Source organism: Onthophagus taurus, chromosome 11, assembly GCF_036711975.1.
Source record: "Onthophagus taurus isolate NC chromosome 11, IU_Otau_3.0, whole genome shotgun sequence".
Classification (NCBI taxonomy): Eukaryota; Metazoa; Arthropoda; class Insecta; order Coleoptera; family Scarabaeidae; genus Onthophagus; species Onthophagus taurus.
The window spans coordinates 13833353-13860133 of NC_091976.1; the positions used below are offsets into that span (position 1 = coordinate 13833353).

At 32.1% G+C, this 26781-nt stretch overlaps 1 protein-coding gene across 4 annotated transcripts in view; it reads left to right on the forward strand.

The window, feature by feature from the left end:
- The window catches only part of LOC111413572 (transcription factor Sox102F), a 232035-nt gene that overhangs the window by 136545 nt on the left and 68709 nt on the right, over positions 1-26781 (forward strand). Inside the window, exon 1 of one of the 4 annotated variants that reach the window (XM_023044611.2) lies at positions 8783-9195. The exons of the other annotated variants lie outside the window; for them this stretch is intronic. The gene's annotated coding sequence lies outside the window, so the exon portion shown is untranslated. Of the gene's footprint in view, positions 1-8782; positions 9196-26781 lie in introns of those variants that run through there. 4 annotated transcript variants of the gene reach the window in all.

The window sequence follows — 26781 nt, forward strand, 5'->3', positions numbered from 1 at the left end:
ATCCAAATATTTTTATTTTTCTCAAATTTTATGCAATTTAGTATACTGATTATGTCTTGTGATAAAGTAGATTGAAGTAGTAGTATAAAAAAACATTTTACAATATGTTTTTCTATTATTTCTATATAAAACGAATTTCCTTGAGGTATCCCACATGTTCTTTGACTTTACAGATTAGTTGATACAGCTTTTAAATGATCAGTATAATTTTACCTAAACCTTGCTTGTTAAAAATAAAACCTTTGAGAAGACCTGTATTATTACTCCATCTGTCATCTATGTACATGAACATCTACATGATGATCTACAAAATCTTGAATCGTTTCGTGTGTATAAAATAATTATGTCGACTCGATGTTGTCACCTATTTAAATATTTATAATATTGTTTAAAAGACGAGCATCAATGCATATCATGCATTAATCATGATCAGAGAAGATTAGAATTGATATCTCTTTGCGCTGAGTACAACATACAGTTTAATCGCTCTTATATGTATGTATACAGCAAAGAAATGCTTTTCAGCAACGTATTTAAACCTCATTAAAATTGTTACTTTCTATAACCTTCAATAGTTATTTAATTAGTTTCGCGAGATTTAATTATTTTTTTAAATTTTTCCAATTAAATAAATAATAGATGTAAAAATACGATGTTTTACAGCATTTTCTTTTATTCAAATTTTTTTAATCCAATCTCTCTCTCGAAATTGTAAAAAAAATCTAAAACAATTAACCTTAATAGGAGATAATGTCAAAAGGACGCGTCGTCCTGGGTCGACCCCCCTTCAGTTAAAGGGTTAACCGCATTACGGCCGACAGCATCCGGGGGCCGTTTTCACCCCCCTTTAGACTCGGAACTCGGAGCGTATCCGGTTCATATTTTATGAACATTAGGCAACTTATAATGAGGATCTGTTTGAGGGATTCGCTTTAAAACAAACGCGGCTGAAGACGGGGGGCGCTTTGGGGATGATATCGAAGCACAAACGGGGCTTCCGGTTTAACCCAATTTGGACGTGGTGCATTAAATCTCATGCATTTTTAATTATTTGTCGACTAACTTTCAACTATGATTTTAGTGGTTAAGTAGAATAATTGTTATCTGTTGAAGCAAAAATAAGTTACTCAATTTTTTTAATTAAATACATGAAATTTATGTGGTTAAGTTCTAACTTGTTTTTGTCAAACAAATTGGTCACGGGCCAGGTCACTGAATCGTCCAATAAACGATCGTATCAGATATGTACTATTATTTATGGTGTCGTTTTAAAAGCTTACAGCAAATTATTTAATGATTAAATCCAATTTCAATGGGTAGTAAAAATTATTTGTTGTATATCATTTTAAAGAAGATATTTTAATCGATATAAATATTATAAATTTATAATTTATATATGTAATTTGTAAAAAAAGGAAATTCCGAACCAACCTCAATATTAAAATACTTATCGATCTAAAATCTACGATTTAACATCTTTAACATTTCAAATCGATGTAGATAATAAGAAAATTCTCTATTAATCATCACATTCATTTAATATCACGTGAAATTATTAATTATAAATCCCCTTCCTCAAATGATCATCGTATTCGATAAAATATCCTTAACTAATCTTTAATAATGAAGATGGAAGCGATACCGCTAAACAGACTTTAGAAATGACGCCTATTTGTTTGTTAGGAAATTCGCAGTTGGTAGATATTTTTAGGGTTAGGAATACATCCCAGCGTGACGCTAAAATATTTTGGCAAACAGTTTTCACGTGCGTAATATCTGAATATCTCCAATTTATTCTATAAAAAAATGGTTTATTTCTGTTAGAATTGCTATCAATTTGTTAAACGGATTCTAAAAGAGATTAATAATAGTAATAAAAATAAAGAAATATAAAAGATGTATCGGAAAAGGGACGTAATCGTAAGGGTAATTAATAATAAAGTGGTCGGCTCCGGTGAAGAGAGCTATATACTCCGTCCTCCCGGTAATTATATTTCTTTTAATTTTGTGCCAAATTAAGAACTAATAGATTAATTTTCTCCCGTGGGGAAATACCCATCACAGTTGAGTCGTCGTCGTCGTCGTCGAGTGGAGGTTTTCTGTTTTGTCAGGAGCGGAAATGGGATTTGAAATGTCCAGTAATTAAGACAAACGTTACGTGATGATATCTTCCAGGAGGCGAATGAACGTAAAAAACAAACGTGTCTCTCGGAGGATGTTAAAAATTTCTTTACGGCGGCGCCTGACTTTACTCGAATGAACGTTGTTACTGAATGGACGTAGTGTGTCGCTATTCTATTTCAACAAAAAACTATTTTTCAAACCAAAACCACAATATTCTATAATAATATTGCAACAAAATCAGGCACTTCCAAGACGGGAACACATTTTTGTTACAGTGTAATAAGAACTACTATTTAAGAATGTTTTGAAAAGGATATTGACGATGATCCATAAATAAAACAACAAACATTGGAATACCAAGAAGTCAATTTCAAACGAACTGTTTATTATTCATTCAAACTACTAAGAACTGAAGCCTAACAAAAATAAAATACAAGTATTTAATATTAATTCATTAATTAATAAGATTAAATAAAAAGAAATTAATAGACAAACAAAATTACCTTAATTAAACATTAATAAACGTAATTTTCGTTAAACACGTTATAAAATTTTTCTAAACTTCAATTATTTATACAATCTGTATATATTATCCAAACTTATATATCAAGGATTAACTCCCAATGACCAGGAGCCCATGAATTTCCTCTAGCACAAATTCACATAATTTGTATAAGTCGACACAATTCATTTATAATACCCAATCCTCAATTTTACAAAATCAACAATGTCTGATCATTAACATCTAGCACCCTAATTTCAGTAATTGTAAACTGTATAATTGCTATCATGGTTTGATGACTGTGAGATCAAAATCCAAAGCTGCCAGTAACTTCAAAAACAGAGAAAAGCAAAAGTTATGGAGAATTATGGAGGATTCAACAGTGGACTACAGCACCATAGGAGAGAGAAGCCCAAACATGTTTTTGCATGACCTGCATATGGAAATATTTGGTTGCTAATGGTATAAATTAATGTGGCTTGTGAACTTTTTCCATATTATTATTCAGAATTGCCCATATTTCTTCTTCTTTCATCTGTCAAGTTTTTGAACCATCTTCTCTGTAACATGCACTCTAATCTTGTCCACAATTTTTATAACCAATTTCACTATAATCACTAAAAACCTTTAGGACAAAGACCTATTTAGGACCATTTGAGCGATATCAACCCAATACTAACCCAACCTAACCCATCGAGTTTTATTGAAAAATAATTACAGTCATTTAAATTATCTTTTAATTACAAGAAAATGTCCCTATTCATTAGATCTACAGGTTTCAGTATTAATAGAAAGTTGTTCTGAATTTATGGCAGACGCTATCTGGTCTTTATTTTTTTACTTGGCAAACAACGAATCAACAGATTTTAGATACTTCTATTTTATCATATCTCCATTTTCATAAGGTTGCTTCTTTTGTGCAAGTATTTAAGCCACGCAATACGATGTCTTAGTTTGGTGCGTTGAAGATGTCCAATACGTTAACGAAGATATGACTGAAGGACGAAGGAAGCTCACAAAACCACACCATTACCACAAAAGTTAATTTCCAGCTTTTCAAAGACGCAGTAATAACCCCGGAAATGCTTTGTAGCACAAAACCCTGCTATACACACACATATGTGAGGCATAACATATTAAAATCCTGTTTTGGAAAATCCTGATTTGCTCTGTAATTCTTCTATTGATGCGATAAAGACGGTTATCTCTTGACTAACGATAAACTATAAAAACTTAGAGATCTCCAAGCTTAACAATTTCTTTCGTACATAGAAGATCAAGTTCTTTTGCAGTACGGCGGCGAACATACATTACTCTGTCTCATTCATTTTTTTACTAATACAAAAGGTTTTTTCCAACCAACGTCTCTTAAGTCCTCTTTCATTTGATCGGCGGTGAAATGATCTGATGCTCACCATGATACCCGGATCTAGAGTCATTATGACATGGGTATCAACAACAGTAAATTGTAACTTCAACATTTTTGGCTAGATTCGCCCATGCATTAGTTCTGGCACTCGATTTTAAAACATTTTGCAACGACACCCATACAAATGCTTTGCTCACTGAACCAAGACTTCAAGGTGAAAGTAAAAAGTAAATGTCGCACTAATTCCTTCAAATTTCTAATACTTAGGGTCGCAGAATCTCAACGAAATGTGTTACACATCTACAGATCCATATGGAAACCCATCATATACCATGTATCTATAGTTCTGTGTGAAGCGCCAAAATTACTAAGACTTACCATCTACAATTACTATCACATTGAAAATATCGGCGTTAAGATCCATTAGACAATTTAGACATCTTCATAATCGTCTTTTCAGTCCTAGTGATGAATTACTTTACAAGTTCATCAATATCTCTCCTATCCAGTCCCAACTATAATCATATTATACCATAAAACTATTTTAAAGTATCCAATAAATTAAATCCTTTCAATAACTATTCCCTATCTGAAAAAATTAAGAAATCAAAAATCATTCAACCATAACAGTGAAACAAAAAGAATGGGAAATTCCTAAACTAGAGAACATACGTTTTCGAGAAATTCCATACATTTAGGGATTTTACTTGATAAAGTGCCATACTTATTATTATTCATAATTGTATATCTTCCAGACTATGACAATAAGGCTGGGTTATAATTTAATTTTTTAATCTCAATAATTTTTATATTTAACTATATTGACAGATCATTTTTTTAATTGTTTGTTTATAACGGATATTTTATTATCCAGTAAACTTAATTCTTTTAATTCCTATAAATAAAATAGATGTGATTTTTTAAATTTACATTTGTTTGTTTTTAAAAAGTTGTTTCCAAATAGTTTCTGTACGTTGTGTTAAAGATATTTCTGGTAACTCCCCAGACATCTCCATAACTCAAATAGCAAAGCAGACAAAACGGTTCACGTGGGATTTCCATTGTCAACTTTGGCACGGAGCCTGCCGGAAGTCAAGAAGAAGAGGTTGGCGTCGCGACGCTCGACCGTCCAAACCGGACGCGGGACGTTTCTATTTTGGGTCGTTGTAGAGTAGAAGAAGAACAAGAAAAGAGGCGATTGTCAACGAGCTTTGAAGTCCGTCCTAATTAACTTTTTTCTTTCTCTTAAAACCAACCTCCACGCATTGTGACTACCGCTTTTTCGTTTTATTTCTTTTTTTTATTTTTCAGTGTAGCCCGTTTCTGTTCGTTCTAGTGCTTGTATCTATGTGAAGACGTTGTAGTTTCTTTGTGGTTTTCATGAATGGTCATTCCCTCTCTCGATTGAGAACGTTTTCTTTCGCGTCCGTCGTCGTCCGGTTGCGCTTTCGAGGAGTTTCGTTGGTGTTTTGGCATTGCTCCAAAAGTGTGGCCAACAGCAGCAGTAAGCAAGCGGCAGCAAGAGACAACGGGAGGAGGAGAACGTTCCAGTTCATCTGAAAATACCCTTAAGTATTTTTAATTTGCGAAATAGATCTGTTGTGGAAAGATGAGACGGAGTTGAGAGTTCTTGTATGTACATTTCTGGACGACGAGATATGTTAAAGCTTTTAATTTTTGATTCTTTTTGGATGGTTATTAAAATCTTTTAGAGGTTGTTGGGATTTCGAAAAAAATAATTTATTAGCTTTTTAAATCGTTATACAACATTAAAAAGTAATTCTATGACGTGTGACACTTTTTTATATTGATGAGCACAAATTATAAAAGTACTTTTCACACATCCCTAATAGATAGCCTATTAGCAGCGACTTTAACCCGTTACTTAAAATAGCGTGCTACCATTTTTTTAACTCTCCACCTAAAGATAAATAGGATCCACGTGTTCAACTTTATCACACCGTATTTTTACTTTTTTAACTTTTTAAACATAGGGTAAGTTTTTTCAGAAAAGATAAAATTTAAAGGAAAAAATTATAGATCAAGGTCATTATCCTCAACATCTCATCTTCAACTCATCCTTGTTGATCGTTTTTAAAATGAAGAAAAAAATTCTTTGCGTCTGTTGGGTTACGTATGGTACAATGAGAGAGAACCTTCACGGTCGGCACTCGTGTGCTACTCCCAGCAGGATAGCGCTACCCCCTGCCAAGAGGACATAGAAGCGTTGTTAAACGCATACGGAGCGGTGCCAATTACCTTTTACCATTTTCAGGTTTTTATGCTTGTTGGCCAAGGCTCAGACTCGCATCCGTTTTCCGATTTTTCTTTTCAACTCGAGAACCCGAGACATGGAAGTGCCTCTTCGGAGATGGTTTTAGTGCGTGAGGTATGGGTTTTGTAATTATTTCTGCGAGACTCAGGAAGACCCCGGAAGGTCACCGAGAGAATTAGATTGTTAACTTAACATCTATTTTTGAACTTAAGATTGGATTTTATGAGGTTATGAAATTATTTTTAAGGACGTTATTTTTTTAACATCACTTTACGCTTCATTAAAGCATCCTCATCTAGTTTTATAAGGAACCGTTTGATCCCAAAAAAAAATAAAAAACATCTTTGATGTCAAAAACGATCAATTTGAGATGATTTTCAGGTGATTCGAAGATGAATTGGATTTTTTTTTAGCTGAGGCTGAAATGATCGTTGTAAAACGGTTTTTCCAGTGGCGGCGTTACACAGAAAATTGTAACACGTATTGAATCAAGAGGTTCGCGTTCTGGTGAAGTGTTGACGAGCGGCTTCGCCCCGAGTTTTTGATGGCTCATTGAGTGCCACTTGTCAACCGACGATGACGTTCCTTCGCGAGTTCTCTCACTCTTCTCATCATAGCACGCCGAAAACGGTACGGTTTATTTTTAAAATTCTTCAAGTTTAAGTAGTAGTCTCGAGACTTTGTGTTACAAAAAAAATAACGAATTTCATAAAAACGAAATTCTCATAGTTTAAAAATTTCGGTATAAATAGATGTGTGCTAAATGATTGAACCTCGATGATAAAATAGCAGCGTATTTCAAATTGGTTACGTTAATAAAAAAATTATGTATTGTTATGTAATGTACTAATTCTATGTTATGATGCTTATTTGCAAACATCAAAATTATCCCAAAATATTATTTGATTATTCGAGAATCCAATTTGTTACTTAAAATATTAAGTTTACCAAGAAATAGGAATCTTCTTCATATGCATTGTTTGAAATCTTAATTATCATTTAAAATGTTGTGTTGAGGTCTAAGTCTAAGTCTGTTGGTTTACCATTACAACATTAATACTATAAGTACGAAGGCTTTCACGGGCGGTGTTAATTAAACTAAAACTAGAACTAACACTAGACCTAGAACTAGAAACTTTCGTATAAATATAAATAATCAACTTTTTTGGTTTTTCAAATGTTCCTTTTCCAAGAATTTTCTCGATTCTATTAGCTTCGATGATTGACAGTAAGTTATTGTAACTTTTTTATATTTTAGTATTGATATTCTTTATATTTATTTTTCGGCTGAAGATGGAATACTAATTCCGAAACCGGTCCGATTTAGATAATAAACGCATTGTTTTTATTTATATAAAAATTTACACTTGCAACTTGATAAATTTATCCGATAGATAAATTGGCGCACTTAGGTCCATTACTACCATCTTTTAGTTAAATTTATCTTATAGACAAACCCATCTACTAGCCAATCAGAGCGCGTAAAATAGCCGTAACCGTGGTAATAATCCCTTAGATAGCTTAACCGGAAGATGGTAGTAACGAGCCTTAGCCAATGGGAGCGATTAAAACCGCTGCAACCATGGTAATTATCCCTTAGATAGTTTATCAGGAGGATGGTACAATCAGCCCTTAGGCTCACTTTTACCATCCTCCTGATAAACTATCTAGAGGATAGTTGCCATGGTTACGGCGGTTTCAAACACTCGCATTGACTAATTACTACCATCTTTTAGTTAAATTTATCTTATAGATAAACCCATCTACTAGCCAATCAGAGCGCGTGAAATCGCCGTATCCATTGTAATAATCAGATAGATAGCTTAACCAGAAGATGGTAGTAACGTTGGATTTATCTATCGGATAAATTTATGAAGAGGTGGTAAAAGTGCTCCTAAATCTAAAAATTTTCGAGTTAAGTTTTTTGAAAAAATGTTTGACATTTCGGATGCCATATTGCAACCTTCTTCAGAAAACAACTTCAAACTTGTTTCTAGTTCTAGGTCTAGTGTTAGTTGTAGTGATAGTGCTAGTGTTTAGTTCTAGTTTAACATTAATGATGTTTCAATACTTTTATTTTTAAAAAAATGTATAAATAATCATTAATAAGTAACTGTTGGATGGTTAACGTCATCTTCGTGGTTATCGTCGTCGCGACGCCCCCACATCGATCGCTTGGCCAGAAACGGGCGCAAAAGGGGGCCGCGCCACCGTTACATAATGTACATAGAGTAGTAGCCGGTACCGGTCATTGTTTAATCCGCCGGGGTAGAGACCGACGACGTAGAGGCCACTCGACGTCGGGGGGCCCCCAGAAGAGCCACGCCTCCCGTCCCGTTTTTCAGACAATGCGAATCGGAGGCGGCGAGGACGCGTGCAGGTCGCGTCGGGGCGGAGCTGGCACGTGGGCGAGCTGGGTGGTTCGGAGGCGGCGCCAACGAACGAAGAAACGGGACCGAAACTACAGAGTGGGGGCCCCGGGATGCTGCGGTCCAAACCCGGACCGACCAGCCAGAAGTACGTCCGAGAGACAGTCGTGAACGTAGATGCGTTAAGCGCGAATGCCCCCACGTTCGTGTGTTGCTCGAGAGAACTAATACGAAGTTTAAGGAAAAGATAGATTACATCGCGGTGTGCTGTGTGCGTTGTGTTAAATACGTGGACTACTTGATTTTGATTAGTTCTTTTTATTCAATAACGCAAGGAAAAGAAAAGTTTTTGACGGTTTAAACAAAAAGTAAAACAAAATTTATGGAATAATCAAATCAGCTTTGAATTTATTTGAGTTTTTGTGCGTAATTACGAGGGTTGACTAAGAACACCGTTCACGGTGGCTACCGTACATTTAAATCCACCAGAGGTCCCCAATCAGCAGGCGATTGTTGCGCCGCCATGCGTTGACCTCAGATTATATCAACAATTACGGTGAGTCTACACCTTAAATCTAAATTCAACTTTGAACCCAACAAAAATTACTTTTCAACCATTATTAAGACTTCTTGAAAATTAGTTATTCAAAAATCTTGCAAGTTATCCTATCCTAATTCGACCCAGTTATAATTTAAATGGTTGAGGTGGAAAAAGATGCTAAAATTGTAACCCAACCTACATCAACTATCCAGTTCTATCAAAAAATTGTTTTTCACTCCAATTTATTCCTCTTGCAAAATGATGATAAGACTCTATCTAACCCAATCTCCTCCACAACAACCAAATCAGTTTGGATAAAATAGAAATTTATTCCTACTCCTGCATTATATGATCTATTGGGTTGCGTCTAAACTAATCCAACCCAACTACTATCTAATTATATCAAATAGATTCTTAATAATGACTCTTAATGCAATCTTATCCAGACCCAATTACTTCATTTAGATTGAAATAAAGCAAAAAAGAATAAAATTTATATGATTTGATAATAAACAAATTCAACCCAATCATATCTTGCTTATACTCATTTTGTTAATGTCACTCAACAATAATATTGAAATCCAAGATTTTCTTCCCATTCTAAGTCCTTTTGAAAATGAGATCATCTAAAAAGAGATTGTAAAGTTAGAAAAGTCTTTAAAAGAGTCTACACCTTAAATCTAAATTCAAATTTGAACTCCACAAAAATAACCTTTCAACTGTTATTAAGACATCTTGAAAATTAGTTATTCAAAAATCTTGCAATTTATGTTATCCTAATTCGATCCAGTTATAATTTAAATGGTTGAGGTGGAAAAAAGATGCTAAAATTGTAACCCAACCTAAATCAATTATCCAATTCTATCAAAAAATTATTTTTTCACTCCAATTTATTCCTCTTGCAAAATGATGATAAGACTCTATCTAACCCAATCTCCTCCACATCAACCAAATCTGTTTGGATTAAATAGATATTTGTACTCCTGCTTTATATGATCAATTGGGTTGCGTGTAAACTAATCCAACCCAATTGCTATCTAATTGAATCAAATAGATATCAAATAGATTCTTAATGCAATATTATCCAGACCCAATTTGCTATTTCAATCGGAATTACCCAATTACTTCACTTAAATTGAAATAAAGCAAAAAAGAATCAAATTTATATGATTTGCTAATAAACAAATGCAACCCAATCATATCTTGCTTATACTCATTTTGTTAATGTCACTCAACAATAATATTGAAACCCAAGATTTTCTTCCCATTCTAAGTCCTTTTGAAAATGAGATCATCTCAAAAGAGATCGTAATGTTAGAAAAGTCTTTAAAAGAGTCTACACCTTAAATTTAAATTCAAATTTGAACCCAACAAAAATAACCTTTCAACTATTATTAAGACATCTTGAAAATTAATTATTCAAAAATCTTGCAATTTATGCTATCCTAATTCGACCCAGTTATAATTTAAATGGTTGAGGTGGAAAAAAGATGCTAAAATTGTAACCCAACCTACATCAATTATCCAATTCTATCAAAAAATTATTTTTTCACTTCAATTTATTCCTCTTGCAAAATGATGATAAGACTCTATCTAACCCAATCTCCTCCACATCAACCAAATCAGTTTGGATAAAATAGAAATTTGTACTCCTGCTTTATATGATCAATTGGGTTGCGTTTAAACTAACCCAACCCAATTGCTATCTAATTGTATCAAATAAATAGATAAAGACCCAATTTGCTATTTCAATTAGAATTACCCAATTACTTCACTTAAATTGAAATAAAGCAAAAAAGAATAAAATTTATATGATTTGATAATAAACAAATGCAACCCAATCATATCTTGCTTATACTCATTTTGCTAATGTCACTCAACAATAGTATAGAATTCCTAGATTTTCTTCCCATTCTAAGTCCTTTTGAAAATGAGATCATCTCAGAAGAGATCGTAAAAGTCTTTAAAAGAGTCTACACCTTAAATCTAAATTCAAATTTGAACCCAACAAAAATCACCTTTCAACTATTATTAAGACATCTTGAAAATTAATTATTCAAAAATCTTGCAATTTATGCTATCCTAATTCGCCCCAAATTAATTATAATTTAAATGGTTGAGGTGGAAAAAAGATGCTAAGATTGTAACTCATTATCCAGTTCTATCAAAAAATTGTTATTCACTCCAATTTATTCTTCTTGCAAATTGTTCAAAATGATGATAAGACTTTATCTAACCCAATCTCCTCCACATTTAGTCCAATCTAATCTCAACCAAATCAGTTTGGATAAAATAGAAATTTGTACTTCTCCTTTATATGATCTATTGGGTTGCGTCTGGACTAGTCCAACCCAACTGTTTAATTTATGACTCTTAATGCAATCTTATTCTGACCCAATTTGCTATTTCAATTAGAATTACCCAATTACTTTATTTAGATTGGAATAAAGCAAAAAAGAATAAAATTTGATATGATAATAAGTGCAACCCAATCAAATCTTGCTTATACTCATTTTGGTAATGTCACTCAACAATAGTATCTAATTCCAAGATTTTCTTCCCATTCTAAGTCCTCTTGAAAATCAGATCATCTCAAAAGAGATCGTAAAGTTAGTTTGAACACTAAAACTAAAAGAAAAGAAACGATTGCACTTTTCGCAATGCACCTAAAACCTTTAAAAGAGTCTAGACTTTAAATCTACATTCACACCTAAATCCAAGCAGATGACTTTTCTTGATTAGATTTCTTGAAAATTAAATAAAACCACAATTTCAATTTTTTATGCCATTCAAATTGAATTTAATTAAAAAAAGATGCAGAAATTCTAACTCAACTGGCATTAATTAAGCAGTTCTATCAAAAATCTATTTTCACCTGTAATTCATTCTTCATGTATTGGTCAAAATGATGATAAGGCGTAATCTAAGCCAATTTCCTCCAAATTTAGTCTAACGTAATTTCAACCAAATCAATTTGTTCTTTGCTTTATTTTCAAACTCATCAAATAATTCTACTTTTTAAGTAACTAAAGAGATTTGTGCTCATTTAAATCTATTTTTTCCAATTCAACCCAAATAAAATCCGATTTGATATACAACCCAACCAAAACTAGCTTATACTTGTTTTGTTCATTTACTCAACAGTAGTATCGAATTCTTAGATTTTCTTCTCATTCTAAGTTTTCTTGAAAATGAGTTTAAAATGATCATCTGAAGAGAGATCGTAAAGTTAGTTTGAAATCGAAAACTAAAAGAAAAAAAATCGTTCAATACCAGAGACACACACGAAATAACGACCGTTAATTACCGTTTGTCCTTTTCGCGGTGCATCTAAAACCTCTAAAAGAGGCGACAATTCTACTTACGGAGGCATTTCGCCAACAATTACGCGCGTCTTTACGGCCGTTTGTTCGACCCCGGGCACCATCTTTTCAAAACAATTATTCCCGGTAATTGCCTAAGTACGTCCCATTCAGACACTTTTTCTTATACAATAGGTCCGGCCTATTTAATTGTTCATCCATCGAATGTGGAAAATTACGTTTTTTTCATATCTATTTAAAGCAACAAGTTCTAATTAGAAGGAAATAATTGGAAACATATGTTAGCTAAATAAATTTTGTAAGAATATTAATTTATTGTTAAATTTATTACGGCGCCAAGTCCAAATTTGTACAATTTCTTGTCCATCATCGCTAACTTGGAACTTCTTATTCTCTCTTATTAGTGGACACATTTCAGGATTATGCTAATATTCTACTTCACGCTCTTTGGTCATCTCGGCCCGGACCGAGCATAAACGCCTCTTACTAATTCTGATTTACATAACAACCTTGCCAGGTCGTTTCAAAAAACCATCTATCTGTCATTAACAATACTATTTCTTTTTGTTAACTTTGAAAAAAACCCAAATTAAATCTAATTCAAAGAGAAATTCTTTATTTATGTCGTTCAATTATAAACACACCTTAACCGCTAACTGGTGATAATGAATATTATTAACCGCGAAAACTGATTGGTTGACGCGTGCTACACTTAAAAAAGTAATAAAAAAACTTCTTATTTGCATTACAAGTTAGAGAGTCAGTGTAGATAATTACGTGTTGTTGTTAAACGTAAAGTAATAAGTGTTTTGCGATTATTACAGAATTTCGATAACAAATAATAATCCAGCTTTGATTTTAAATTCTAACAATATCTAAAGTGAACAAATATTTTCAGTGGACAAACAAACAAATTATTAATAATCCGTGATGTGAAGTCAACAAAACTTGAAGTACTTTAACTGTTTTAGTCTGGATTTTCTTGGTGGCAAAGTCTGAAATGTCTCAGACTCCTAAAATAAACTCAAGATACGTTGTAAACAAAATAACTTGAAACTTTTTAAATTATGCTCCGTCAAAACAATCAATTCTATTAAATAATTGAAGGGATTTAATGAAATTTTAAAATTAATTTAAAAAAATTAGGTTTTTTTAAAAATCGTGTTGTCGATGTAATTGTTATGTAATTCTAAACGCGGTGAAGAACGTTAAACTTTTACATGTTAGCATAATAAATATTCTTACTTTTCTTGCTTCGTTGATGAATCGAGGAATATCGTGAATTTGTGCTGGTAAAGAAACATACTGACATAATTCACAATGAGCATGTTCTTTAACTTTTTTAAACGAAGGAGATTTTAAATCAGATTTTGCTAAACTGCAATGGATAACCGTCGATAAGAAATGAGTTAATCAAACGAGCTCCAAACATTACAATTAAAACGACGTTGAAGGATGTTAAAAATTGTTGTCGATGACAAATCTAGGGTTTTCTCAAGCTTCGATGATGAATGTCCTATCATCCTTAGAAATATAGGCTGAAGAGTATTTTAGGTGTTAATTCTGCATCCTTTAAGCTTAAGGAAATGCATATCATTGAAAAATTATTGTCAAAGTAACAACGAGGTAATTAATGAGTTCTGAGCAGAAACTACAAACACAACAAGCATTTTATTGATTTTAAAAAATCATGGCCTTACAGCGGGAATTGTATCTAATCTTACGCAGCTCATATCATATTTGTCGAGTTTCTTTATAACATTTTTGATGCATGATAATGCGAATAGTATTGAGGTTATCTATTAGCTAAAAGGTAATCCTAAATGAACAACATTACTCGCGAGGTTGTCAAAAAGGAACTTGAAAGTCTACTAACGGGATGTTAGCATTAAAGAAAACAATTCAAAGTATTTAAGATATGTATACTGGCGTGAGTTGAATCATGTCTCTGGCTTAGGCAAACCAACTGGTAGAAGGTAGTGCTAATTCCAGTGTTCATCGAAAGAGGGAACCAAGTTACCTTGTGAGACCTAACTGCTTTAGATAACCTGCCCAATATGGCCAAACACCTGTCAGGATTATTTATGCTGACACCTAGAGAGGTTAATTGTTAAAACATTTTTGGTTCGTAAATTATGTATTGCTTATAAATATGGTTGTTATTTATGCCGTCATAGTAATTTAGCCCTATATAAATCGTAAATTAAATTTGATTCAAAAAAAAATCATAGAGAAATTGATTATTGTCACACACCTTAACTGCTAACTGGTGCTAATGAATGTTATTAACCGCGAAAACTAATTGGTTAACTGAACGCGTGCAATACTTAAGAAAGTAATAAAAAAATTTCTTATTTACATTACAAGTTAGAAACACAGTGCAGATAATTACGTGTTGTTGTTAAGTATAACGTAATTAATGTTTTTCTTCTTGTTGGGCTTTGTACTGAGTGTCAATAACAAAAAGTCAATTTTAACAAATTCTAAAGTGAACAAACATATTATTTATAGAAAATTTTTAAAAATAATCCAAAACATTAAACAAAAACATAGAAAATCGTTTAAAACAAACACATCAAATTTAATCTTTGGTGTAAATATGAAACCGGAATTTTTGCATGTTTGTCATCAAATCACAAATTTTTCATTTCTTTACAGCATCATTTTATATTTTCAGAAAAAGTAAATCTATATAGAAACCCTGCAATCATGATACATATATTCATCAAGTAATAAAATAAATCTTAGATAATACTTTTTGTACCGTACTTTAGTTCTACATAGTGCCAAGATTTATTGTCTTGGATAAGCACCGAAGAACGTATTTAGTAAAGGTACTGCCTTATTGTCGTACTATTTTCTAGTCGAAGCTCAACATTTTCCGTTCCGTTTTTTTAGTACATCGTCAGAAGGAAATTTATTACTGGTTTGAGCAAACAATGCCCAACTATCAATCCCACTTTGAGTCAATTCAATTTGCAGATCTGAACTGCAAAACTAATTAAAACAATAGAAAATTTTGATTTTTGAAAATGCATTACTACATACATTACAACTAGAAGTAGTGTGATTATCTGGTTGTCTTGTATGTTGTCTTGGTGTCAGTCATAAACCATAATGAAACATATTTATTTTTCATTGCCAATTTTTTTCTATCCTTGGGATGTTGCGTCTTCTGATGCCTTTCATATAGTCCCTTCCAAACATCTTTTTCTACATCTTCAGCGTTTTGAGTAGCTTGATGAAAAGCAGACATCAAATTCAATGTTCAGGTTTAAGTTTTATTGAATACTGAAGTTAACATATTTCATCACAATAATATATTTTTGATCGTTTCTTCAAATATTTTTTGTTTTATCAACATCTAAAACTGATTTCATAATTTAAGAGTGCAATATTTTGTTATCTCAGCATTATAATGTTCTTTGTGTCCTGCACCTTTTTCGGCATTTTTGTTGCTATTGTTACTTTTATTTAAAGACTATTGGTATCATTATGATTTTCAATGTTCAATGTTTTTTTAAGTAGTAAAAAATATACGTACGGGAAGAACTTCATTTATTTTAAATTCAAGATCATTCATGCAGACATCATATGTATGCTGTTATAATTTTTATCTGTAAGTTTTTAATTTTATAATCACTCTATGTTAAGATAACTCTACATGATACTGTTCATAGGAAACTTGTAAAGATGAAGTAAACGTTTTGAGTAGTTACTTAATTTTAAATCGTGAAAAATGTTAATGGAAATCCATTAAGTTTGCGGGAGGTACTCCAAGTTTTTGCCTACCTATTTTGTGTTAGAACCTTTCTACCTTTTTTAGTACCTTTCTGCTATTTCTGCTTTCAAATTGGTACTTTGAATTTCTATTCAACACATTTTTTTGGTATTCCTTCTTACATATTTCCGGTAAGCATTGGCAGAACTAAGTTCTATCCTAGTTATTTCTATCTTATAAATGTGTTCCTAATACCGTAATCTTTGATGATTTTGATTATAAATGTTAATAGAGTTCACTGCGCAGATTGTTTTGTAGTTTATTTGAAAACTTTTTTATATCACTAGGACATGTCATGAGAGCGATTTTGTCAGTATATATTTGTAAATTAGAGTGTTTATTGCATTGTGTCATAAATAAAACTACCTGCCAGATAAGATTTTGAGAGGTTTTAAGGTTCATACCAGGAATGAAACAAAAACTGATTTTTATTTGACGATTTTATTGCAACATTACTAAATGAAATGTTAGAATATGAATATAAAAATCAACAGATTAGATTACTAGCATTATAGGTGGAAGTGAATCCCAATTCTGAATCGATTATTAGCTCAAACTCAAAAGAAGAAGAAGTCGAGTAATGAACGTTCATGGAACCAAGAAGAAAATATCAGAACAAGATAACTCATTCACCAGGAGTGAAAGGTGAAATATTGCTAATCTGTGGTGTACAGATAATACAGATGTAGTAGCACCGCTTTGATAATATAGAAAACAAAGCCCAGAGAAAACTTCCTTCTATAAGAACTGTTATGTAACTATTATGTGTACTAAACTATGAAATTAATACCTGAGTTATATTCACAAAGATTTGGCCGATGACTTGGCAAAAAACTCCTCCTCATATTCTTAGTAATATTTGATATTAATTCAGAAATTAAAATTAAAAATTGCTCTTTATGTTTTCTTAAAGACAATTTTTAAAATTTTTCTTCTGTTAAATCATATAAAAATTAAAAACGTTGATAATCGTATAAACAATGTGGTCATCTGCCGTTAAGATTGTTTAGAATGTTTGTAAATTAATAAAGAGCGTTTATCACGGCGTGTCGGCGTCGGCACCTTCAGATCTGACAAGAATAGCACGCGAGAAATGTCCATTTATTTACTCTTCGAGATCAAGACGTGGGCCTCTAAACGGGCGGCTCGCGTTGATGTTTACCGCGAGTTTGTAACCGATAGGTGGCGGTTTTTCGACCAAACACTTTACTTACAAAGTATAAGATTTAATCTGTATTTAAAGTTCAACCTTAATTACAAACCAAAAACGACTTAGTCAAGCTTTTTCTTATCTCGCCGTGATGTCTTAAAAACATTAAACAAACTTACTTCTTTCTCTGATTCACACAATTTGTCAATGAACAATACAAAATGTATCAAAAAATCACCCCTAAAAATATACCTACTACCATGGGGTGGTTCTGCGGTGATTGTTCGCCTTTCCGATGACTGATGGCCAGTCAACCCTAAACGTAAAATGTATTTGTCACCAAAACGTTATCAAATTAATATCCGGCGACATAAAGAGAGTAAAAAATGTTATTGTGTAAAGAAGACGAACGTATCAAAAGGATGCCTACCCATACGAGAAGAAAGAAAGGCAACATTTGCATCATAACGAAAAGAAAAAGTGAATAAAAGACGATGAACCAGCACCTGGACCTTAGAAGACCTTCAGAGTTGTCGTCCTGCTTTTTGACAACTCATTTATAAAATTATCGTTGACGTGGAGGGTAACTTGTAAAAAAATCGACAATTTTCTCCTCAGATCTTTCTTAAACATTTTCTTAACCTTGATATTCGATTTTTTTTATGACCCTTAACCTAAAAGTTTCGAAAAATTCTTGAATGGGGTGGAGAACCAAAGTGATTTATAATAGCCAGGTTGGTGGTTGAAATCTGATACTACTGTGGGAATGGAAATAATAAGAAGAACAGAAAAAAGAAAGGACCATTTTGGGGGTGTAGAATAGAAAAGAATGAGAAGAAACGGAAACTTTCAGCATGAGGGGACAACACACCTACAACCGACGACATACATATGCGAAAAAATGCGCCCTCGAAAATATAAGTATACCGAAATGAGAACCACTTGAGTTTGATGGTTGAGTAAAACCAGATGTTGAGCGTGTGTGTTTTTAAAGAGAACAAAGAAAAAGGAGATTAAACTCAAAGTTAAAGTCGAAATTTTCGGTTTTTAATCTTATGCAACTACTAAAACGTTTTCTATTTTAAAACGATCCTCTTTGGTTTATCAATTATTATTTTACAAAGTTATCATTTTAAGTTTAATGCATTTTCTCTTTGATCAAATTTAAAAGGAGAAAGAAAATTCTTTTGATGCAAGAAAAGTATTATGTATATTTGTACCAATAATTCATTTTAATCAAATATAAAAAAGATAAAAAATTTGTTTGACGTAAGAAACATTTATTTCGGTTCAACTTTTTCTAATTGTTTAAAAATAGTAAATAAAAATAAGTTTGAAAAATTTTCATCGAAATTTACTTGGCGTTTTTAAATAGTAAATAATCGGTTGACAATGCCAATTGCTTTTTTGCTTTCTTGACGTAGTTGTGCGTCTCTTTTAGAGGCGCCCAAAGCTAATTGTTTATAGCCGCAAGCTCCCAAGTGAATTACCTTGACAAATATTTCCGAGTCGGCGCTCATAAATTATAAACTCTTAACCAGTGGAATTTCACGTATTAATTCACTCAATCCACATTTTCTTATATAATCTTTTTCGTAGTAAATTTTTTAAATACAAATTACAATTTTAATTCGTTTAACTAACCTAACATAATCTTATTTTTAGAGGAAACTTCATAAATCATTTTTTTTTTGTAAAAACAACGAACTATTTGGTGGTAGTGTTTGTAAATTGATACCATACCATCTGGGGCAAAGTCACAATGAAACTGCAGCAGATCTTTTCGTCAGTTCAGATTTTCCTTCTTCTAAAAGACAAAGAGTCGTTCGTCTCGAAACGATACTTTATACATTCGACATCTGGTTACCATTAACATTTGTGACTCGAAATTGTTCATACTGTTCAATCTGTGCCGCTCAGAATGAATCATATTCACTATAAACATCTCATCACTGTTAACATTTAACATCCTGTTTCTTATTATCTTTTGTACCAAGAATTACAATTTCGAAATTCATTAAAAAAAGATTTTAATTTTGACGTGTTTATTATATTTATAAAGGTTTTATAAAAATACATTTCTTTCTAGCAAAATAGAATATCTTTCGTAAATTATCTCATTTTTTATAACTTAAGTTATTAATTATAAACATAATTCTTATTGTTCTTCATGTCTGGGTCCTAGAAAGTTTCAGTGATTATAGACCAAAAAGTATCGATTGGCGATGTACAGACTGACATTAATGTGTGGTGGCTGTCATCTGATCAACTCAACCTGCTTTAAAACAGCAGTAATAATTAAAAATTAACTGTTTTCCATAACATAAGTGATTTTCTTGTTAATTCTCCGATTCAGAGCACATTCAAATTTTAGATGATCAACAATATCTATCTAATATCATCTTAAGAGAATGATGTGTTTTTTTATGATGTGTGCTGCACATACTTAGGTAACTGGAAAGTATCAATAGAACAGATTGGTCGGTATAGAGCAACTACATCCTTCACTGGTAATGAGGATAAGGGTACAATGTCTAATTTTAATATCTGAACACGTTCAAATATTCTGACAAACCAGTGTAGTATAGAAGCATTTTAAGGTGAAACCACGTCATAAAGAGAGTCTTGAACCATAATTAGAATATCTACGAGAATTAGAATCTATGTAATTAGATCTTCAGACACCTTTTCAAACCCTCTGAAATAAATAGGAGGTTACTAATAGCAAGATTAGCCTAGAATAGCTGGATTTGGCATCTTGATCAGAAAGATTACAACGGCAACTTTTAAGATTTTAGGAATAATGGACAACTCGAGACATGTATTGGCAATGTACACGATGACTAAGTTTTATAGTGGATATCCATATTTCGCCACATTTCATATTATATGTATTAAAATTTTCTTATCAGAGAAATCATGAATATAAAAGGAATGTGGTGAATGTGAGGATGGGTCCGAAGAGTCATCATTAGTTCTGAGATCAAGCACTACTTGGTCCTGCTTGAAAATCAAATAGTTTGCTTGTTATATTTTCTCTCTTTCTACCTATTGTGATGGATCAAGAATTGATCAATTTAATTTGTTGGGTATAGATTATTCTTAGTTCTTTCTGGTTATCTGACAGGAAACGACTGGTGCTAGTAAAGTACCACTACGCCAGCTAAAACTAATAACTTCTAAATATGTATTCAAGAACAGATTTCCATTTACTAAATTTTTTTGATAACAAACTTTTTATTCTGTCTTGCTAACTAAAAACCAACACATCCAGCATTTAGTCTTCTTTTGAGAAACTGCTAGAATATATACTCGAAAAACTTTAGGAAAAAGCACGAAATTTCATCGTCCAAACTGCATCATACAAGACTGAAAAATAAAACAGTTAATTTTCTAACTAGTTTTATGAATAGTTTCCAATTACCAGTTTCCATTACAATAATTTTCATAAACATATATCTTTCTAGAAAATGTACCAATGTGCAGACCGTACTCAGCTCTAGTAATCGTACTCAACCTTTCCACCCCTTCTGCGCATGAATACGTCTTCTTTTCTTATAGCATGTAGGATACTCTCATTAGAACCTGTCAATCTAAAATTTGCAAAAATATTTTCATCCTTACTTTTAACGTGAAGAGCGTCTGTAATGATAAATTTATATTCAATAGTGCAAGTCTCTTTGTAGTTCCAGTTGTAATGCCAGGAGCCCCTGCAATGTGGTATTTATTACATGTTTGTCAATGTAATTTGGAAAATTCTATATTATTCTGAATTGCTTTTTAATTTCTTCCATTCGTTTTTGATTCGGTGCTACTTGCGTTGAGGACAGTCTTTTGTAAATGGCATTGCTTCTTTCCCAACGTATAGCTAAATGATATAGTTGAAAATTGTCCAAGGAGCAATAGAAGCAGCTAAGCAGTAAATAAAATAAAATCTTGTTAGAGCAACTCTCAATATTCATCCACACATGTTCTAGTTTAAGTTATAACTCCAGAAAATGCAAATTTAGCAAACTCCTTTACACCTAGCTAATTGATTGAGAACACGAAAGTCATCTGTTTCATGCAAGCCGAGAGTTACCTCACCACACCGCGCGTCCTAGTAGACGCTTAATTTAACATGCTTTAAATTATTTTTATCGTTTCTAAGTTTCCTTGAAACACTCAATTCAATTTTATGCCCCCACCGACAATCTTCATTGTCACAGAGGAGTAATCATCGTCACTTTACTTCAAAACTTTTTAATTAATTATGATCTTACGCTTTTGCAAGCTTTTACCACCATATTTAACCAAATTTAATTTAATGGTTTCGTTATGGATTCCAGAACTACTAACGCAAAGCATAACGAAGTCGATTTTTGCTTATTTTTCTACCTGAAACTAATGTTACAGCTTGGTGAGCAAGTGTTTCTGAGGAAGTAATTTCCAATGAAATGCGCCTTCGTCTGCATTCTAAATTTGATCATTATACAATAAACAGTATTCCCCGATTTTATTTCGAAGTAAATTTTTAAATGGTTAAAGACGATGTACTTCTCAGTTTATTTTTGCTTTATAAGCTTTTTGATGTTACAAAATTAATTTAACGAGATACTCAATCTATACTGCAACTAACTCCTACAAATCATTAGTAAAAGAGAAGCTAAGTAACAGTTTCATAAATGTTTTAAGAAAAAAAAGCATTTCCTTCGTAATTTTTATTCTTATTTAATCTTAAATTAAATTAATTTTGATTAAATTCTTAATTTGTTTTGATTTCACTTTATGTACATTTCTAAAAGGCACTTTAAATAAAGCTTCCCCATAAAACTTTTATCGATAAGTATTGACCCTTTTCGGGTTTTTTTCCCATAATAACAAAGCGTCCATAGTGTCAAGGTACATTTATTTTTCAAGATACGGGTTATCTTAAAGAATAGACCGGGTTCTTTTTTCTTATAAAGGTCTCTTGGGTTATCTTTGAATTTAATGAACGCTCTCCAAAACGATCTACAAAAAATACCAAAGATTTTAATACATTATTTAAAAAAACATTTATGCTATTTTTTCTTTTTGAATATAAATATTTCTTTTTGAAAACGTCTATATGAACCCAATTATCTAGAAATTACACATGTAACGATAAATGTAGATTAGCCGGCTCGTTATTTTAATTTATACCAAAAACAGTTTTCGATTTCTATAAAAAAAAAGGGGAAAGCCAAGCGCACTTTATTGACTTAATCCTCGCCCTGTCGTTACGAATGCTTAATTAAATCCCTTTTTGAAACTTCCTTTAATTTGTGGTTATTCTAATTGGAGCTGCCCTGCTTATTATTCATACGTGACGGTAATGAGGGAGTAAATAAAAACCATATTAACACAGCTTGAAGATGAAGAAGAACGATGAACATCAATTTAATTTTAAATCTTAATTATGTACCAATTAACAATTAATTTATTCTTTAAGCAAAAGTATAAGTTGTAAAAGTAATTTTGTTGAATCGAAAGTGTTTAAAGTTACATTGTATTTTACATCATCTGATAACGTTTAAAATCGTTTAAGATGGACTATATTTTTCAGTTAACTCGCGACACAAATCAGAATTTAGGTAATACTAAAAATGATCGATAAGCTTCATTATAAATAAAGCAATGATATATTCAATATAATGAAGCAAAAAAAATGTTAAATAACGTCAACAGATTCAGGAGTTCTGATAAAAAGTTGTTCCAAGTTCAGTAACATGAGACTTGAAAACAAATGTTTTACACGATTATGAAGTTAATCATATATTTTAGACATAATTTGAAAAACGAAGAACCAGAAGCAACGATTTAATTTTAGTGTGATGGTATTTCCTGCCTTAATATAGACTTTAGTGCTACCTAATTTGGCCAAGCAATACATTCTAGTTCGATTTCTAAATGTAACTGCATTTGTGCTTTATTTTGGTGATCATAAAGGTGATCCATATATTATATAAGTTGTGGTTAATCTCATGGTTAATCACGTTTTAATCAGAAGCTGACTACTAGTACTCAAGTGGCTAAAATACCAAATGTATATAAGTTGAGTTCTGTCCATTACTCAGAAGTAAATTTTTATACTTTTTTGTTATACCAGTGCGATCTATCCCGATTTTTCGGTTAATCTGAGGATGCAGAAAAGGTTGCAAAGTTGTGCATCCACTACTACACGGTCTTGGGTGTCACAGTTTTTTGAAAAAATAAGAAATGCTTACAAAATTTTAGAAACTCACCAAAAGTGTACAAGGAAATAACCCATAGAAGCTGTGATCCGCTAATCAGAACCACCAGACCTCAATCTCTTATAGCCACTGTGCATTGCAGTGTTTCAGTGCTGCGGTATAAAATGATACTGTTTTCAACTGTTTTAGTAAGTTGAACAAAAGGTGTTCCATCATGGAGGACAAAAATGTCCTGTGTTCTTGTGATAAATCTCTCAAGGATAGCTTTGCTGTTAATCTTCAAAAAATATGTAATAATTAAGCTCTCTTTCACTGGTACCATGGTTTACCAACTAAGCTTTCTTCCCGAAATTTTCTGATTCTCATATTATTACTTGTAATTTGTGGCTCCAGCAATCAATTCTTCTATGGTAAGCTTTGTGTACCACTTAATCCTTCTATTCAACGTGAAGTTAAATGAATGAAGTTATATATTAAATCATCACAACTATTCTGTCACTATTCATTTTCTTGATCAGTGTATATTTTTATATCATATAAATATCAATATTTCAGGCACAGTTTGATACTGAATTTGATGATAAACTTGTTTCGTATTGCTTATGTACAGTTTGAATTTTAGTTTATTTTTGAAGGGTACTAATGTTTTACTTAGGGTACTGATTCTCTCAGAATATCTAGAGAAGCTCCTCTTGTAATTTTTTGTCTCATTCATTCCTATTTCTATTAGAATTTTATAAAATATATGGTGTTATTATCAGTAAAATATCAAGTTTTAAGAAGTCAAGTTATTTGTATGACAAGTTCACGTTGTACTACCTTCACCGGATATAGTAATGAAGTCAAGGTCGCTTGCGGCTGAGACGCTACCTCGGCTCAAGTTATATTTTTAAAGATTTCAATTGTAGTGCATTGGTCACTAGCAATCTCGGCCACAACCTGTATTTGAAGCTTCGCTGAGTACAATAATTTGTTGCACGACAAGATTACGATGTTTGATCTCCACCGGTTATAAAAATAAAGCCGAGGTCGCTTATGGCTGAGGCACTATCTCAGTTAAGTTTTATTTTAAGAATCTTGTTTGCAGTGCTTCTTCTCTCAAGCGATCTCGTCCACAATCTGGATTCGAAGCTTTTCTGTGTACAATAATTAAGTGCGTGACAAGATTACGATGTAGTACGTCCACCAAATATAAAAATAAAGTCGAGGTCGCTTTCGGCCGAGGCATTGTCTAAGTTACTCACAAGGAGACATCGCAGTTGACTCTTCACCAATTTTGATGAATTTTTTTATGGTGAATCTATATTGAATATAAGTAAGTTCCCCCAGAGCTTTTGATCGAATGGCCCTTCTAAAGGGAGTTATTAATTTTTTAAAGTTACGATTTTTGAGAGTTGTTGTTATAAGCTATAAAGCGACGCCGTTTTACATATCTGTCCATAGTGCAGTGAACGAATGCCACGCTCCTGCGCAGGAAGCCCAGGATCGGGATTCGGAGTTTCAATTTTTTTTTTGTTTTACAATTAATTATTTATTGTAATACTCCTAATCTATTGTTTTATTTATATCAATATATACGTAATTATATTTATATATAATTGTAATATAAGTTTATGTCCTGTTATATGCTTTGAAACAGAAAACACGTGTTATGAGGTTTTATTAAAAGGAATTATTAAAATATTCCAAATAGTGATACTAATAAAGTAATTAAAAAATTACAATTATATATAAATATAATTACGTATATATTGATATAAATAAAACAATAGAGTAGGAGTATTACAATAAATAATTAAAACAAAAAAAAAGTTAAAACAACCGATCCCGATCCTGGGCTTCCTGCACAGGAGCGCGGCATTCATTCACTGCACTACGGACAGATACGTAAGACGGCTTCGCTTTATAGCTTATAACAACAACTCTCAAAAATCGTAACTTCAAAAAATTAATAAGTCCCTTTAGAAGGGCCATTCGATCGAAAGCTCTGGGGGAACTTACTTATATTCAATATAGATTCACCATAAAAAAATTCATCAAAATTGGTGAAGAGTCAACCGCGATGTCTCCTTGTCAGTACTCTAATTGTTGTACACCGGTGTTCACATTCTCTTTATCAAAATACTTAATTTTTGATGAAAGCTCAGTATTAACTGCAGTAAGTAGTTTTCTTACGTATAGGAGGTTATTTGTCTTACACTCTGAAGAGGAAGAAAACGATGTTTCACAATCAGGTACATGTGATAATACCTTGGCTTGCTCTTTCTAAAACATTTTGAATTCTAAATTTAAGGATTTACCAATGTTTAATCCCCAACACGATTATAACTTTTTGATTTCATTAGCGCAACAATATGAATTCTTTGCATATTTAACTCAGTCTTAATCAATAAATGGAATTCTAGTCTTAAAGTTTATAATAAGTAGCATATACTTTAGTGATAAATATCTTTTTCATAAAAAGGTCAGCCATAACTCCACTCAACGGGGAACCCATTGGTAGTCCATCCTGGTATTGGAAATATTTTCCATTAAAAAGGCAGAAATTTTGTTCCAAGCAAAGTTTAAAAAGGTTGTGGATAGATTTAGTTATGTTGTTTTTAAAATGTCTAATGTTTCAGCTGTGGGTAGTTAGTAAACAGATTACTAACATCAAAGGAAATCATTTTGAAGCTATCCGGCAATTCTAATTTATTAATTATTCCAGGTAATTGGTTACGTTTATTAATTGTGTGTTCAGGTTTAAAATTAATACCATTTTTAACAAACGTTTGTAACATTTTTGATAGGGTGTAAGTGCTAGATTCAATTGAACTAATTATTGGTCAGAGCTGTTTCAAGTACAAAGGAAAGGTACTACTTATCCCAAGTAATAAGTAACAAGTAGTTTTCATAAGTACTTGGAGTAATAAGTAATTTTACTAAAACTAAAATTTCAAGTACCCAGTACAAAGTAATTACTTGTTTAACTACTCCAATTATTTTAGTTATTTAGAGTAAATAAATAAATTGCTAAGTCTGTTGTAGCAATTAAATTTAATGTATGTGAGCCGCATCGAAGGTGTTTCGATAAACATATATGATTTTTACTAGTTGTTGGTTCGGAAGATTCTGCAACATTAGCAAATTGTAAATCTGAAACAATTTCAGTTT